This window comes from Phalacrocorax aristotelis, chromosome 8 (assembly GCF_949628215.1).
Source record: "Phalacrocorax aristotelis chromosome 8, bGulAri2.1, whole genome shotgun sequence".
In the NCBI taxonomy this organism is placed as follows: Eukaryota; Metazoa; Chordata; class Aves; order Suliformes; family Phalacrocoracidae; genus Phalacrocorax; species Phalacrocorax aristotelis.
In genome coordinates, this window is record NC_134283.1 from 15,830,506 (window position 1) to 15,846,464 (window position 15,959).

Sequence of the window (15,959 nt, forward strand, 5' to 3'; positions counted from 1 at the left end):
TTCTTTAAAGTATCACTGCAAATATTTGAAAGCAATAACCTTATTTCTTTTGTTTTGTGAATAAGCTTTTGAAATGCACTAGTGTCAAAGGAAAAACAGCAGGTGCCAAATAGTTTGAAGTGTCTGTACTACAACAATTTTATATTAAATTAACTGGGCAACAGCTCATCCATGTACAATAACCAGCTGATGAGAGGTGATTTTGTTAGGTTGCGTTTTAAAGAGTATAGTTAATTCAGTAGATGGCACTATTCCTCCTGAGTCACTGAGGTGGTAACCCAGTTACAAGGTGGTTCTCCATTATGACAGTGTCGTCTTTTTTTTTAGATGAGACTGAATAAAATTTTTGAATATTGGAGTCATTAAAAGTTCCCAGGAGATTAATTGCAAGAACATGGACAGTTTGCTGCCAAGATTCCAGAGTAAGTGATTATTATATTTGCATAAATTTACAGTTGTTTCTCTATATCTGAACAATGCCTGCACCCCTTTTAAGTTGAAATTTTCTGAACAACGGCATGATTACTATGGTAGTCCTACAAATCATGTAAGCCTGCATAAGCTGTTACTGTTGCTCAAAAAAAAAGCAGTGCCCTGGTCTTTACTGATCAGTCCCACCCTCTGTTGCCCTCTGATAGTTCATGGTGGCATGAATGTGCCTACATGGATTGGGAAACTGATACGGATTGTAACTAAGCCAGCAAAGAAGCAATCCACCAAAAAGCTAGTTAGACCTGGTACTTTTCCTGATCTGGTTCATGGCCCAATAACCAAGAAACTGGCATAGGAGGGAGTGGTACCAAAACAGAAATGATCATGAGTAAGCTGACTTGACTGATTCTTTTAGCAATATCAACAGTTTGTACCAGCTTTAAGTGTTCCTGGGCTGCAAACATTATTGCTGAATTCTTCTGGAAAGAAGATTTAAAACCTTCTCTGGAAATGTTTCCAATTCTACGAGTTCAGACCCTGGTTCAGTATGGACTTCTCCCGTGTGACTGAAAGTGCCGCAGCGAAATGAGGCCCTGATCCAGCATAACTTCCTTCAGTTAGTTCCTTTGATCCCTGTAAAGTGGGCATTAAACGTTATGATGTGTACCAGCAAGCGTGACAGAAATTCTATCACGTCAGCAGGCCCGATCAGTTAGTGCACTGATTTGATGTTAAAGACAATAGGGCTGTGGCTTCCCTGTGAGTGTGGGAATGCTCAGGTTCAAAACCTGGGCAAAATAGCAGTGATTAAGAGAATTAAATAATGAGAAAGAAAAGTTGTGTGTATTCTGTTTGTGTTTCTGTCCTCAAACGCAAGAAGCAGCATAGCCTCAGCTCTTTCTTCAAATAAAAATTTGTTTTATCGGATTGGATTTTTCCCACTAAAATTGGGGCATTTTTATCACAGTTATCTTGAAGATAACTATTTCCATTATTTTCTTGCTTTTAAGAGACTGTGTTATTTTCTCTGTGATTCTACTTTGTTTGGTGGATGTACGAGTAACAGATGTGGTGACAGTTTCATTGCAGATATTCAAAGTTGCCAGAAAAAAATCCCGAGTCTCTCTTGAAAAATATTTCAAAATGGGAGATGAATAAAAGCAAATGAAGTAGTCCAAAGGACTAAATCAATGATCTCTGAAATATATTTCATTTCACTAGGTGTGATTCTTTCATACATGAGAGTTAAGGATGTGGTACAAATTTGGCACCATCCTTATTCTGAAGTTTAACCACTGGGACTACTCACATGCATGAGTATTTGTTACATTGTTCCCTTAGCCTAGTAGTGGTGAGCTAGTAGTATCTATGAATGTAATGTATGCAACCGTGTTCTATCTAATGTAGCTCCAACTTTTTAAACCAAGTAGCAAACAAAAGTTATTTTAGAGTAAACGTAATATAGGCAATCAAAAACATTTTTCATCCTTTCAGTTAGGTCATATATCTTCTAAACTAGTTGATGGTCGTAAATAGAAAATTAATAAACATAGTGGACATTTCTGAATGGCAAGGATGGAATTTGTGGCTGTGGCTTGAAACTGCCTAATTTAAAAGAGTGGGTGGTGTATAGCTACAAATGTTTGTAGAGGTGGGCTTTGAATACTTTGAAATGTTTAGTTTTTATAATAATGACTTATGTCCTGTAACCACCTCCATGAAACAGACATCAGCATTTATCAAAGGGACAATGATCTGTGATTAAGGCATAGTCAGAGGACCTGGATAATCTGAGCACTATTCTCAGTTTGGTTTCTAATGTCAAGTAAACAATGCAGTTACTTTATGCACGTTGCATGTGCAATATTTTGGAGCTGAATGCTTGTGATACTCATGTGCCTAGCTGTAATGATATGAGAAATCTGTGTTTACAGTACTGACACATAATTTTCCTAAAATCAAAGGAATCATAGCTGATAGCAAATGTATGACAAATAGGAGAATGATAGGTTTTTTTTGTTTTCCCCAAAGCAGTAGATTTTAAATTTCATTTAGGATGCAAGTAATTAAATGCAAGCTTTTTTCTTGCTTTTTATTGGTAGCTTAGTCATATCTTCCCGCTACAACACTATGACCTAAAAGAAGCCTTAAGAAGCACTATTGCAGAGTTCTGATGTGTGAGCTTGGTTTGAAATAATGAACCTATTAAACAAAAAACCTATAAACAATTTCCTCTAGCTTTCTCATTGGGAGTCTTGAGGATTATATCACTTTTATTTTTTACTGAATTCAAACTAAAATCAGAATATTGCATGCAAACATTTAATTTCAGTAGGAAGGTCTTTTAAAATAACATGTGAGTTGCTGTATTGAAGCTTTGAAAACTGAGATGTAATTAAAATATTTGTTTTAACTTGGACTATGATGCCCATTGTTTTCATTGTATATGATGTAGTTTATCTTAAACATGTAAACAGTTAAAAGATACATTATGAAGATTACAGAGATATTTAGAGAGTGGGAAAAGATTTCTTTATTTTCTTCCCTTATGTATGTTTTTATATAGCTGTGTATAACAATGTTTTACAAACACTGTGGTATGAATAACAATCACCCCTATATTTCAAAATTGGTAAAATAGAAACTGGGTAGTAAGTACTGATTTGTATTAAATGCTTAAGGTCCAAGTAGTGATCCCCTATTGTGTTAGGTAATGTGTCTTTGCCATCCTTGCTCTGACTCCATTATTAAGATTACTGCTTGTAGCAGAACCATAAATGATCAGATTTTCATTTCCTCACTTTAAAAATACCTAAATTTCCAACATAGTGCTTGTTATTTGATTTCAAAATCTTAGAAAATGAAAGCCTGGCAATAAATAAATTTATTTTCTGTACAGAACAATAGTGATTCTCCTTGCATTCCTTTAAATTCCTCCTGAATTCTGTCATTCAATAATATGCTACTCCTGACAGCCTAAAAAGATCCCAGATGGACATAGCAAATCAGCTATGAATGCATCCTTCCTTCGTTTATATTGTTTAATAAGCTAATACTGGATCTTCTTTCAGTACTTTGTCAGGTTCATGCATGTTCTTGTTAAAGCAGTTTCAAATTCCATAGATAAATCTGTTTGAGCTGTCAGCATATGGATTGTGCAAGACCAGTTTCTGCAATATTCCCAAGGCAAAGCAATTAAAATACTGCATTTCCCTTAGCCTTTCTGGCTCTTAATGGTTGTTTATATTTTCTGTGAGGGTGATGGAAAAATGAACAGATTTGCTCAACATAGAACAGTGGCACTAAATGATACTGACCTTTAAAAATGTGTGTTTTGTTATGCTGAATGCTTTCCTATCCTTTCAAACTGCATTTGGCATGGCAATTTTTTTGTCATCGCAGACAAAAAGTGGTTCTGTGCTAATGAAGACTTAGTAGCTTTTTAGTTCTGTTAAGAGAAAGAAACTTTCATTTGCAGTTGTGGTGGCCCTGGAAGATAGTAATTGCTATGGCTGTGGCAAATTTATTTGCATCAGAATACATCCACATGGGTGATTCAGAGTTAATTTTAGCTGTTGGTGAGGCCCTGAAAGCTTTACACATTTTTTCTCTTTAGGGATGTCCAAGGTTCTCTTGTTTTACAGTTCAAGTTCTTCCTCTGTGAAATTGAGGCATGTGCATGTGACAGTCTGTTTTCATGAAGACAGATCACTGTCTGTGCAAGGTCAAACCTCCTTGAGTCCATGAGTTTTGGCAGCCACATCATTCAGAAATGGTAAAAGGCTATCACCTTTCAGTTCCTTGGCTGTCTGTCTTGTCAAAACCTTTTCTGGAGCATATTATGTCATTTAGAACATTTTTTATAATGAGTATGCTGAATTAATTTGGCCAGTGTTTAACTGCTAAAGGGATCACAAGTAACAGAAATTAGTTTGAAGCTACATTGTCAAAGACTGTGACTAAGAAAGGGGTATAAAAAAAGGACTATGTAATTTTCCAGGAGTGAATAACCAGAATAGTATAGGCCTGTAATTCATACATGCTGAGTACCCAGTGATCATGTGAACTTGAACATGAACTGTAGATGCTCAGAACCTCTGAAGAGGATCTATTAAATAAAAATAAACCTTACACATCAGAAGCCTAATTTTCAAGCATTTGTAGCTGGAGATGGAATTTTAAAATATCTTAACTCTGATTAGGGCACATGTATCAGGACTAGATTTTCAAATACACTCACTAGCACAGCTCCCATTGTGATACCTAAGACCAGAGTTCTAAAAGACTTTGCCCCTCAGCATGCTTAGTTCTTTTGAAAACTTGTCTGCAACTGTATAGATGTATCATAACTTCTTTCTCTGAGGTATAAATATCTAAACCCAAGAATGAAGGAAATCTCATAGAGCACTTTCCTCAGGTTTCTTTGAGTGAGAGAAATTCTTTCTCCTGTTCTTCTGGTATTCTCTCCTTCACATGGGGATGCCTAAAACTACAAAGAAACTTTCATGAGTACTGGGATAAATAAGATTCAAGGAGATTATGTAAGAATAACTATGCATTCATCTATTTTCAGGTAAAGTAGGGTGACTATGGACCTCATTCTCTAGTTTCTACTCAAGTTTTTCTGTTGCTTTTGTTACTTCCAGACACTCTTGTCATTAGTGAGAGCAGGATACCATCAGCAGTTCTACTGGAAGAACAGGTTGATTTATTCATGGTTAAATTTAAAAATGTGTTTCTGAAGCTGCTAGTTGACAATGCAAATACCATTTATTGGAAAGTTTTTTTGTTTGTTTAAGTTTCACTGCAATAGAGGTCACAGCTTTTTCAAGTTTTTAACTAAAAACTTGAAACCAGGAAGCTGGCAACGGAGGGAGGCTCCACAAGAAGCAGAGAATCCCTGCCTTCTTGCCACCTGGCAGAAGGAGGGAACCTAAGAGATGGTGGGGAATGGAAACAGGTCCCTGCTTGGGGTGGCAGGCAAATCCCCTCCTGGCCTCCCTCACCTTCCCAGCTGCCCTTACACAACAGATACAGGGCTCTGGAACTTGAGGGCCAGGCAAATGAGGATGTAGGTGAAGGTCCATCTGGGAGGTTGCCTAGGGTGAGTCGGTCAGCCCCACACATTATGACCACCTCTGTTAAGAAGAAAAGGAGGGTAGTTATCATAGGCAATACCCTTCTGAGGGTGACAGAGGGCCCAATATGCTGACAAGACCCATCCTACTAGGAAGTCTGCTGCTTCCATGGGGCTTGGGTCAGAGATGTTACTAGGAAACTCCTTGGTCTGTTATGGCCCTCTGATTACTACCTGCTGTTGGTTATGCAGGTGGGCGGTGATGAGGTTGCACAGAAAAGCCTAAGAGCAATCAAAAGGGACTTCAGAGCACTGGGGCGATTGGTTGAAGGATCGGGAGTGTAAGTAGTATTTTCATGAATCCTGTCCAGTGGCAGGGAAGAATAATACTGAAAGGAAGAGTAGAACTCATCTGATTAACACATGGCTCAGAGGCTGGTGCCATTGGTGGAATTTTGGGGTTTTTTGATCATGGGGAGGTTTACGTGGCATTGGGCATGCTGGTGGCAGATGGAGTCCACCTATCTCAAAGGGAGAAGAGGATTCTTGCACATGAGTTGGTGAGGCTCATCGAGAGGGCTTTAAACTAGGTTCAAAGTGGGAAGGGGATATAGCCAGTCCCACTAGAGAGGAGCCTAGAGGTGGTATGCCAGGTTTAGGGGTGAAGCCAATAGCCCAGCTCAAGTGCATCTACACCAATGCACACAGCATGGGCAACAAACAGGAGGAGCTGGAAGCCATTGTGCAGCGGGATAGCTATGACTTAGTTGCCATTGCAGAGACATGGTGGGATGACTCTTATGACTGGCGTATAGCAATGGATGGCTATAAGCTCTTCAGAAGGGATAGGCAAGGAAGGAGAGGTGGTGGGGTAGCCCTATATGTTAGGGAGTGCTTAAATTGAGTAGTGCTTAGCAATAGATTATAAGGTCGAGTGCTTATGGGTAAGGGTGAGGGGGAATGCCAGCAAAGCAGATATCCTGCTGGAAGTCTGTTACAGACGACCCAACCAGGATGAAGAGGTAGATGAAGCATTCTACAAATGGCTGGCAGAAGTATCACAATCGGTTGCCCTTGTTCTTGTGCGGGACTTCAATTTACCAGATGTCTGCTGGGAATACAATATAGCAGAGAAGAAACCGTCTAGGAGGTTCCTGGAGTGTGTGGAAGATACCAGCTGCGTTAGGAAGTTAAGTGAGCCTACCAGGGGAGGTGCCTCGCTTGACCTCCTCTTCACAAACAGAGAAGGACTGGTGGGAGATGTGGTGGTCGGAGGCCATCTTGGGCTTGGTGACTGTGATATGATTGAGTTCTTAATCCCTGGTGAAGTAAGAAGGTGGGGTCAGCAAAACCACTACCATGGACTTCTGGAGGGCAGACTTTGGCTGTTCAGGGCACTGTTTGGGACAGTCCTGTGGGAGGAAGTCCTGAAGGGCAAAGGAGTCCAGGAAGGCTGGGTTTTCTTCAAGAGGAAGTCTTGAAGGCGCAGGAGCAGGTTGTCTCCAAGTGCCACAAGACAAACCAGTGGGGAAGATGACTGGCCTGGCTGAACAGGGAGCACTGGCACTCAGGAAAAGAAGGACAGTCTACAACTTTTAGAAGAAGGGGCAAGCAACTCAGGAAGAGTACAGAGACCTCATTAGGTCTTGCAGAGAGAAAATTAGACAAGTAAAAGCCCAGCTAGAACTCAACCTGGCCACTGTTGTAAGGGATAACAAAAAATGCTTTTACAAATACATTAACAACAAAAAGAGGACCAAAGAGAATCTCAATCCTCTATTGGACACGGAAGGGAACGTTTCCTCTGAGGATGAGGAAAAGACTGAGGTACTAAATGCCTTATTTGCCTCAGTCTTTAACTGTCAGACCAGTTATCCCCAGGGTATTCAGTCCCCTGAGGTGGTAGACAGGGATGGGGAGCAGAATAAACCCCCCATAATCCAGGAGGAAGCAGTTCATGACCTGCTGTTCCACCTGGACACTCACAAGCCTATGGGGCTGGATGGAATGTACCTGAGAGTACTGAGGGAGCTGGCAGAGGAGCTTGCCAAGCCACTGTCCATCATTTATCAGCAGTCCTGGTTAACAGGGGAAGTCCCAGATGATGTGGCTTGCCAATGTGACACCCATCTACAAGAAGGGCCAGAAAGAGGATCTGGGGAACTACAGGCCTGTCAGCCTGACCTTGGTACCGGGGAATATTATGGAGCGATAAATTTTGAGCAAGCTCACTAGGCAAGTGCAGGACAACCAGGGGATCAGGCCCAGCCAGCATGGCTTCATGAAAGGCAGGTCCTGCCTGCCCAACCTGATCTCCATGACCAGGTGACCCACGTAGTAGATGAGGGAATGGCTGTGGATGTTATATACCTGGACTTTAGCAAAGCCTTTGACAGTCTTCTGCAGCACCCTCCTAGAGAAGCTGGTGGCTCATGGCTTGGATGGGTGTACTCTTCACTGGGTAAAAATTGGCTGGATGGCCAAGCCCAGAGAGTTGTGGTGAACAGAGCTAAATCCAGTTGGTGGCCGGTCATGAGCAGGGTTCCCCAGGGCTCAGTGTTGGGGCCAGTCTCGTTTAATATCTTTAGCAATGATCTGGATGAGGGGATCGAGTGCACCCTCAGTAAGTTTGCAGACAACACCAAGTTGGGTGGGAGAGTTGATCTGCTTGAGGGTAGGAAGGCTCTACAGAGGGACCTGGACAGGCTGGATCAATGGGCTGAGGCCAATTGTATGAGATTCAACAAGGCCAAGTGCTGGGTCCTGAACTTGGGTCACAACAACCCCATGTAATGCTACAGGCCTGGGGAAGAGTGGATGGAAAGCTGCCTGGCGGAGAAGGACCTGGGGGTGTTGGTTGACAGCCAGCTGAATATGAGCCAGTAGTGTGCCCAGGAGGCCAAGAAGGCCAACATCATTCTGGCTTGTATCAGGAATAGCGTGGCCAGCAGGAGTAGGGAAGTGATGATGCCCCTGTACCCGGCACTGGTGAGGCTGCACCTTGAATATTGTGTTCAGTTTTGGGCCCCTCACTACAAGGAGGACATCGAGGTGCTGGAGTGTGTCCAAAGAAGGGCAACAAAGCTGATGAAGGGTCTGGAGAGCAAGTCTTATGAGGAGAGGTTGAGGGAGCTGGGGTTGTTTAGCCTGGAGAAAAGGAGGCTGAAGGGAGACCTTTTTGCATTCTACAGCTACCTGAAAGGAGGTTGTAGCGAGGTGGGTGTTGGTCTCTTCTCCCAAGTAACAAGTGATAGGACAAGAGGAAATGGCTTCAAGCTGCATCAGGGGAAGTTTAGATTGGATATTAGGAAAAATTTCTTCACTGAGAGAGTGGTCAGGCATTGGAACAGGCTGCCCAGGGAGGTGGTGGAGTCACCATCCCTGGAGGCGTTAAAAAAATGTGTAGACATGGCACTTCAGGGCATGGTTTAGGAGGCATGGTAGTGTTGGGTTGACGGTTGGACCTGATGATCCTAGAGGTCTTTTCCAACCTTAATGATTCTGTGATTCTAAGCTGGTTTATCAATAACATCTTCCTTCCCATTGGAAATATCAAATAAAACAAAAATTACTTTTAAGGGTGAAGGGGGAAAGTTGAGATGAAATTTTGAACTGGAAAAACTTTATATATTGTTTTTCAATTGCAAAATACTTCACATTCTCCTAGGTAAGGTGTACCTAAGTGGAAGAAAAGATGTTAAGTCTTCACTTTCAATGGCAGACTAATTAAAAAATAAATACATGGATTTAACATTAATCTTAATTTCTAAAATCAAATATTATTTTTATATTCCTTATAATATTTAGCAGACAAAAGAGGTATGACTTTATACATTTAAACATTTTATATGGTTCTTGAATGGAAACAAGAACTCATACAAGAATGCCCTAACTGTGTAAAAATAATTAGCCTGGCTATTATGAATCAAAACCTTCATAATTCTTGTACATACAGAGACTGAAGGATGAGATCTGTTTGTCTTTATAACTCCTGAAATAATTTGCAACGGCTACGCTAATTTAGCTTATCTATAAAATGAGCACATATTACAAGTGCTGTTTTATAGTTTTAATATGCTGTGATTAATTTTATAACTAATTTAAAGGCTTGGACACTAATTGGTTATTGTGCATGCACACACACAATAGGCTGGTGAAAGCACACTTCCATAAAACCTGGGGGCAAGAAAATATATCAGATAACCTCTTGCAATCTCTTCCAAGCCTTTATTTAATGATATTATTGGCAACATGTATTGTAAAGGTTAACAAACAGTAAAACACATTGGAGAATGTACTGTCCAAATAAGACTGCTGCATACCTTTGGTTGCATTAGGTCATAAATTTCAGTACGTCTCCAGCTGTAAATACAAGGTTAAAGCCAAGACATTAGTTCCTGAGAATTTTTTTCACTGTGGCTGTCTAAGGAATCTGTGGTTTCCCTCTTCCCTCCACATCCCTTCACCCCCTGCCCAGTATAATACAGTATTACATTAATTGTATGAAGTAAATAACCTCACCCATGAAGATGAAAAGCCAAAGAATGAATGTTTTACAGCAAATATGCTCTTGAATATAATCAAACATATTTACCATGTATAATTGAATATACCTACCTACATATTGACATGGCAGTTTTCACTGTGTTATCTCCCCTAGCCCGTAGGTGTTAACTTTTTATGGTTGAATTCAGTCAGCTGTATTTAATTTCAGCACCGCCTTGAAAAATGGCTCAGGAAGGTTGTTTGGCACTTTTCTGTTTAACCACATTCTGGACATATGTGAAATTACCTGTGATTTTCTTCAGATAGTAGATTAAATAAATCCTTTCAAAAAACTTAACATGTTTCAAAGTAGATGAAAAAAATTCATTGTTTTAAAGAAGAGTAGTGTATTTGACAGCATTATTTGTTAGAAAGTGGTATTTTTATTGCATGTAAGTAACTTTCTGAACATTTGCATTTGGTTTTTTACAGCCAATGTAGGTTACTACTAAAATACTGTGTCACTGACAGGTTTATAATTCTGCTGACACAGGTCAGCAGATAGATGAGCATCTCCCATGGAAGAGACACATAAATTTCAATGAATAAATAGAATAGGGTCTGTTAGTGCAGTCATCAAAAGAGAAAAGCCTCATAAGAAAATAACAGAAGGCTTTTGGCTCTTTAAATTATAGCTTACTAGCTCACTGCTACAATGAACTGAGCTCCTTAGCATTGGTGGTTCTCTGAACAGCCCCTAGCATCAGTCTGTATGCTATTCGCATCAAAATTCCAATGAAGGTCACATTGGTCCCAAAATTAAGTAGACAATAGACTACCTGAATAGTCTAGGTTCTAGGTCAGAGAAGGTCTTTTATGTTATTCTCCAGGATTCAGGGCTGCACATCTTTAGTGAGCTACAGGAAAAATGAAGATCTATTGGAATATTCCTAAGTGTTTTCTGTTTAACTTTTGTAAGATAAACTTTTAAGAGATTAGTTAGAGTAAGTAATGTGAACAAACATTAAAGCAGGGAGGTGCCATAATAGTATTAATTAGCACTCACTTTCTTGGAAGCATTTCCCAGGCATGGGGTTAGAACTTTGTCCCACTGACTGTGCAGGGGCTAAACTGGGTACTGACTACTAGATTATCTGCTGGTGTGACTTTAATGAGTTTTTCCAATGAGGCATACTGCCCCACTGCTTAACTTTTAACACATCTTTGAGCACCACTTTTTTTTTTTTTAATACTGAGAAAAAGGCATCGAGTAGTTAGGTATACTGACATCAGTAAAGCTGATCCTGCCTACACTGTGAATTTAGCTGATCAACAGTAACTTAACATTCTCCTTGCTCTAAGATTTTCTTCTTGATGTAAGATTGAGTTCAGAAGTTTAAGACAATTGTTTATCAACCTAAGTGGTTGCACTTTGTGTACATTTATACATAATATACGTATATATGTAGTTACATGTGCATAGAAAACCTCCATCTATATATGCAAAATAGTAGACTCCAAACATGTGCATGATGTGATTACAGCTACTTGTAAATGCAAAGGAAGGTCCATTTCAGAGTCTGAATTTGAAATCCTCACATCTTTGAGGATGTAATTACCATAGTATAGGGTTATGGTATTTTTTTTCTATTAGCCAGGCATTGGTGCTTGGTCCCTATCTAGGTCTTAGCCTGCTTTAGGGACTCTGAGGTCATTACCACCCCGTGGCAGCTACATTCACTTATGACATTGTGATTAGCAATAGTTACACTAAAATTTATAGGTGTCTTTTCAGGCAGTTGAGAAGTGTGCCTGTAAACATAACTAAGCTAATTTAAAGCTAATTAAAGTACTGAAATGAATGAACCTACCAAATGTGGGGTTCTGTCTGGGCTTTTCCCATCCTTCAATGACTCTGTCTTCCTCCCTTATAGCTATAGCCCCAGCTGAGCTATCTGAATTAGAACTAGTTAGAACATGTTCACTAACGTTACAAGCATTACTCCTTTTAGAACTTTTTTTACTTCTGTGGCAACCATAGGCTGCTAGGGAGGGATGGACTCCACCTGTTAGGAAGGGGCAAGGGAATCTTTGGCAGCAGGCTGGCAAACTTGGTGAGGAGGGCTTTAAACTGGGGAACTCAGGGGGAGGAGGACAAACTGGCAATGCTAATGCCATCACACACAATAGTGGAATAAAACAGGACAACCTAAGCAGTGATAAAGGTGCTGTAGTGGCCTCATGTGATGGCAACCAGGAGACCAACCACCTCAAGGGTTTGCATGGCTCTCATGGGTCCCTGTATGCCCCTCTGGGGAAACCTATGTGCTCAAGCACCTTTCTGAAATGCCTGTACACCAACGCATGTAGCATGGGGAATAAACAGGAGGAATTAGAGGTCTGTGTGTGGTCACAGGGCTGTGATCTCACTGCAATCACAGAGACATGGTGGGATAGCTCGCATGACTGGAATGTGGTCATGAATGGCTACAGGCTTTTCAGGAAAGACAGACCAGCAAGGTGAGGTGGGGGAGTTGCTCTTCATGTGAGGGAGCAACTGGAATGAATCGAGCTCTGCCTAGGGGTGGAGGAAGAATGAGTTGAGAGCTTATGGGTAAAAATCAAGGGCTAGGCAAATATGGGTGACACAGCTGTAAGCATTTGCTACAGGCTTCCTGATCAAGAAGAGGAAAGTGATGAAGCCTTCTACAGACGGCTGGAAGTAGCCTTGCAATCGCAGGCCCTGGTCCTCATGAGGGACTTCAACCCTCATGATATTTGCTGGAAAAGCAACACAGCAAGCCATGCGTGATCCAGAAGGTTCCTGCAGAGCATCAAGGACTTCTTTGATGCAGGTAGTGGAGGAGCCAACGAGGTGAAATGTGCTGCTGGACCTTATCCTAACAAACAAGGAAGAGCTGGTTGAGGATGTGAGAGTTGGGGGTAGTTTTGGCTGCAGTGACCATGAAATGGTTGAGTTTAGGATACTGTGTGGTAGAAGTAGAGCAATGAGTTGGGTTACAACCTTGGACTTCAAGAGGGCCAACTTTGGCCTCTTCAAAGACCTGCTAGGAGGAGTCCCATGGGCTAGGGCTCTGGTAGTCAGAGGGGTCCAAGACAGCTGGATAGTATTCAAGGACCACTTCCTCTAAGCTCAAGATCGGTGCATCCCTAGGAGGAAGAAGCCAGGCAGAGGAGCCAGGACACCCACATGGATGACCAAAGAGCTTCTAGAGAAACTCAAATGGAAGAGGGAGGTTCAGAGTATGTGGAAAAAGGGACTGGCCACTTGGGAGAAATATAGCAATGTTGTCAGGGTATGCAGAGATGTAGTGAGGAAGGCTAAGGCCCACTTGGAGTTAAATTTGGCAATGCATGTCAAAGATAACAAGAAGGGCTTCTCTAAATAAATCAGCAGTAAAAGGAAGACTGGGGATACAGTGGGCCCACTGCTGAACGAGGAAGGGGCCCTGGCAACATAGGATGCAGAGAAGGCAGAGTTACTGAGGGGGGATGTCATAAATACCTATAAATATCTAAAGGGTGGGTCCCAGGACGATGGGACTAGATTCTTTTCATTAGTGCCCAATGACAGGGCAAGGGACAATGGGCACAAGTTGGAACACAGGAAGTTCCATCTGAATATGTGAAAAAACTTCTTTACTGTGAGGGTGACAGAGCAGTGGAACAGGCTGCCCAGGGAGGTTGTGGAGTCTTCTTCCCTGGAAACATTCAAAACCCTCCTGGATGTGTTCCTGTGCCCCCTGCTCTAGGTGTACCCGCTGAAGCAGCGGGGTTGGACAAGACGATCTCCAGAGGTCCCTTCCAACCCCTACCATTCTGTGACTTGACTTTGACAGTCCCTTTACTGGTTGTACCATTCCTCCTGATTGTCATTTTCATACCTGCTATTTATATTACTCCTGTTACTATCTTTGAATCTTCAGTGAAAGACTCATCTATGTTGTCAGAAGAGAAAAACTGGGAATTGACATAACAAAAGACCTTTTGTGAATGAGCTAGATCCAGTTATTTACAGAGGAAAGATGTGTGGATTTTTTTTCTTATGGAAGTTCAATATAGTTATTAATGTTTGTAATGGTTCCAGGGACTGGAGTTATTGGAACTTTCATAATAGATTCAGCAATAATGTGGGAAAGCCTTGTTTTTCCTCTAAAGAGATTCAGCCTGTCAGCAGGAAATTTTTACAGTGCTAGTTCTTTGATTTCTTTGTGTAGGGTTGTGGGGTATTTGTTTGTTTATACATTTTTAACAGGAGTTACTCTAACTTTGCCTCTGGCTGAAATTTGTCATTGGCACTTTGGCTTTTCATTTTTGACAGATATTTTTGAAAGGTATTGTATATATATGCTACGTGTCTTAAGTAAGGGTATCTTAGATAAGGTGCAATGTATGGTGGTGTTCCTGAAGAAAATCAGGCAGAGCTGGGTAATTTATAATTACTCTAATAGCTGAAGACATGTCTGGAAACAGTTGACAATTAATAAAATAACTGATAGATAAAATTGTTTATAGCCACCAGGGTGAATCGTTTTCAGTAGAAATCTTTTCCATTAACAAGTCTTTTCTGCTATTTTAGATTTTGTTTTTCCTGGCTATCTGCCTTCGCTAGCATACCTTTGTTCTCATTTACATTCAGCATTTACACTGATGTTCTCTTGTAAACTGTTACCTCTTCTTCCTAGTCTTATGTATACTTCACCCTAGTTAATAATTGTAAATAAACCCTAGGGGAAAAAAACACACTGGGTAGGGAAAGAAAAGCTGTAACACACTACAAATTCATTAAATCAAGACTTAAGTTATCTTGTAGAAACAGGTCATGTTGAGAGTTGTAGTTGTAGTTAGTCTTTAGCAGAACCTGTAAAGTGTGTGTTTTAAGTGTGTGCTTCTTGGAATAAAGTCTGTAGTGGCTCACGCTGTCATTTCCTGGTTTTTTTTTTTTTGTGTGTGTGGTGTTTGTAAAGCAAACCTAAGTGCTTCATTATGACTTTTTTTTGTGTGTGTATTAAAGCAGGACCTGATGTAGAGCTGCTGTAAGCATAGTTGCATAGTTATAGTCAATTACAGCCAGACTAATTTCAAATATCCTTAGCCATTTATGAATGCCACAGTAAAATGTATGCAAACTAACATCATACTGATAGGCTTCCCATCTGGAAAAGGATTTAGTGGGGAATCCTGCAGTCTTCATTCAAACAAATCTTTTTGTTGAATTCCGTGTTAATGGAGGAAGACATTTTGGGTGACACCTGTGACTGGTTTTAGAGTTTAAAATATCATGAGTTTTCTACCTTCTACTATTCTTCAAAACATAGTCTTAGATTATAGATTTGTATTTAATGTGAGATGCTTTCTTCACCTTTTGAAGAGTAAAATTTATTTGCTGTATAAACATCTGATTTCAGAATAGGTGCACTGTAGGAGTCCATATGAAGATGTAATAGGTGTGCAACTTAAAATCAAATCCCGTTTACTCAGAGGTCAAAGGCAATAGTGAAGAGATCAGACAGAGGAGAAAAGAGATTAATCCATTGTACTTCCTGACTGAAGTTCTTCATAAAGTGTGTAAACTCTGGGAGTTAAAACCAAACAAAAAGACTTTGAGAGAACAATGTGAGGTATCCACTAGCCTTCAAAATAGGCAAAATAATTCCAAGTAGTCCACTGCCAAAGTTAGAGTGTAGCTTTTGAACTGTCTTGTCTCATTTTTTTGAGGTAACATAATGCAACCTTCCTCCCCTGTCTTTTTATGGAGTATCACTGCCTTGTCTGCTTGAAAGATTTCAAAACTGTTCTCATTTTTCATTGACCATATATAATCAGAGCATGCTATTTTTCTCTTCAGAATTTTAATGACACATTTCATGTTCCTGATGTAGGGGTGTTGTGTAGATAACTTCTGTTTGCAAAAAGGAATTCTATTTTCATGCCTGGCCACCCT

The 15,959-nt window shown here is 40.6% G+C and overlaps 1 long non-coding RNA gene across 3 annotated transcripts in view; it reads left to right on the plus strand.

Moving 5' to 3' along the window:
- The window catches only part of LOC142061040 (uncharacterized), a 288,092-nt gene that overhangs the window by 61,216 nt on the left and 210,917 nt on the right, over nt 1-15,959 (plus strand). For all 3 annotated transcript variants that reach the window (XR_012662024.1, XR_012662026.1, XR_012662025.1), the window contains exon 2: nt 328-422. This is a non-coding gene — a long non-coding RNA (uncharacterized LOC142061040). The remainder of the gene's footprint in view (nt 1-327; nt 423-15,959) is intronic.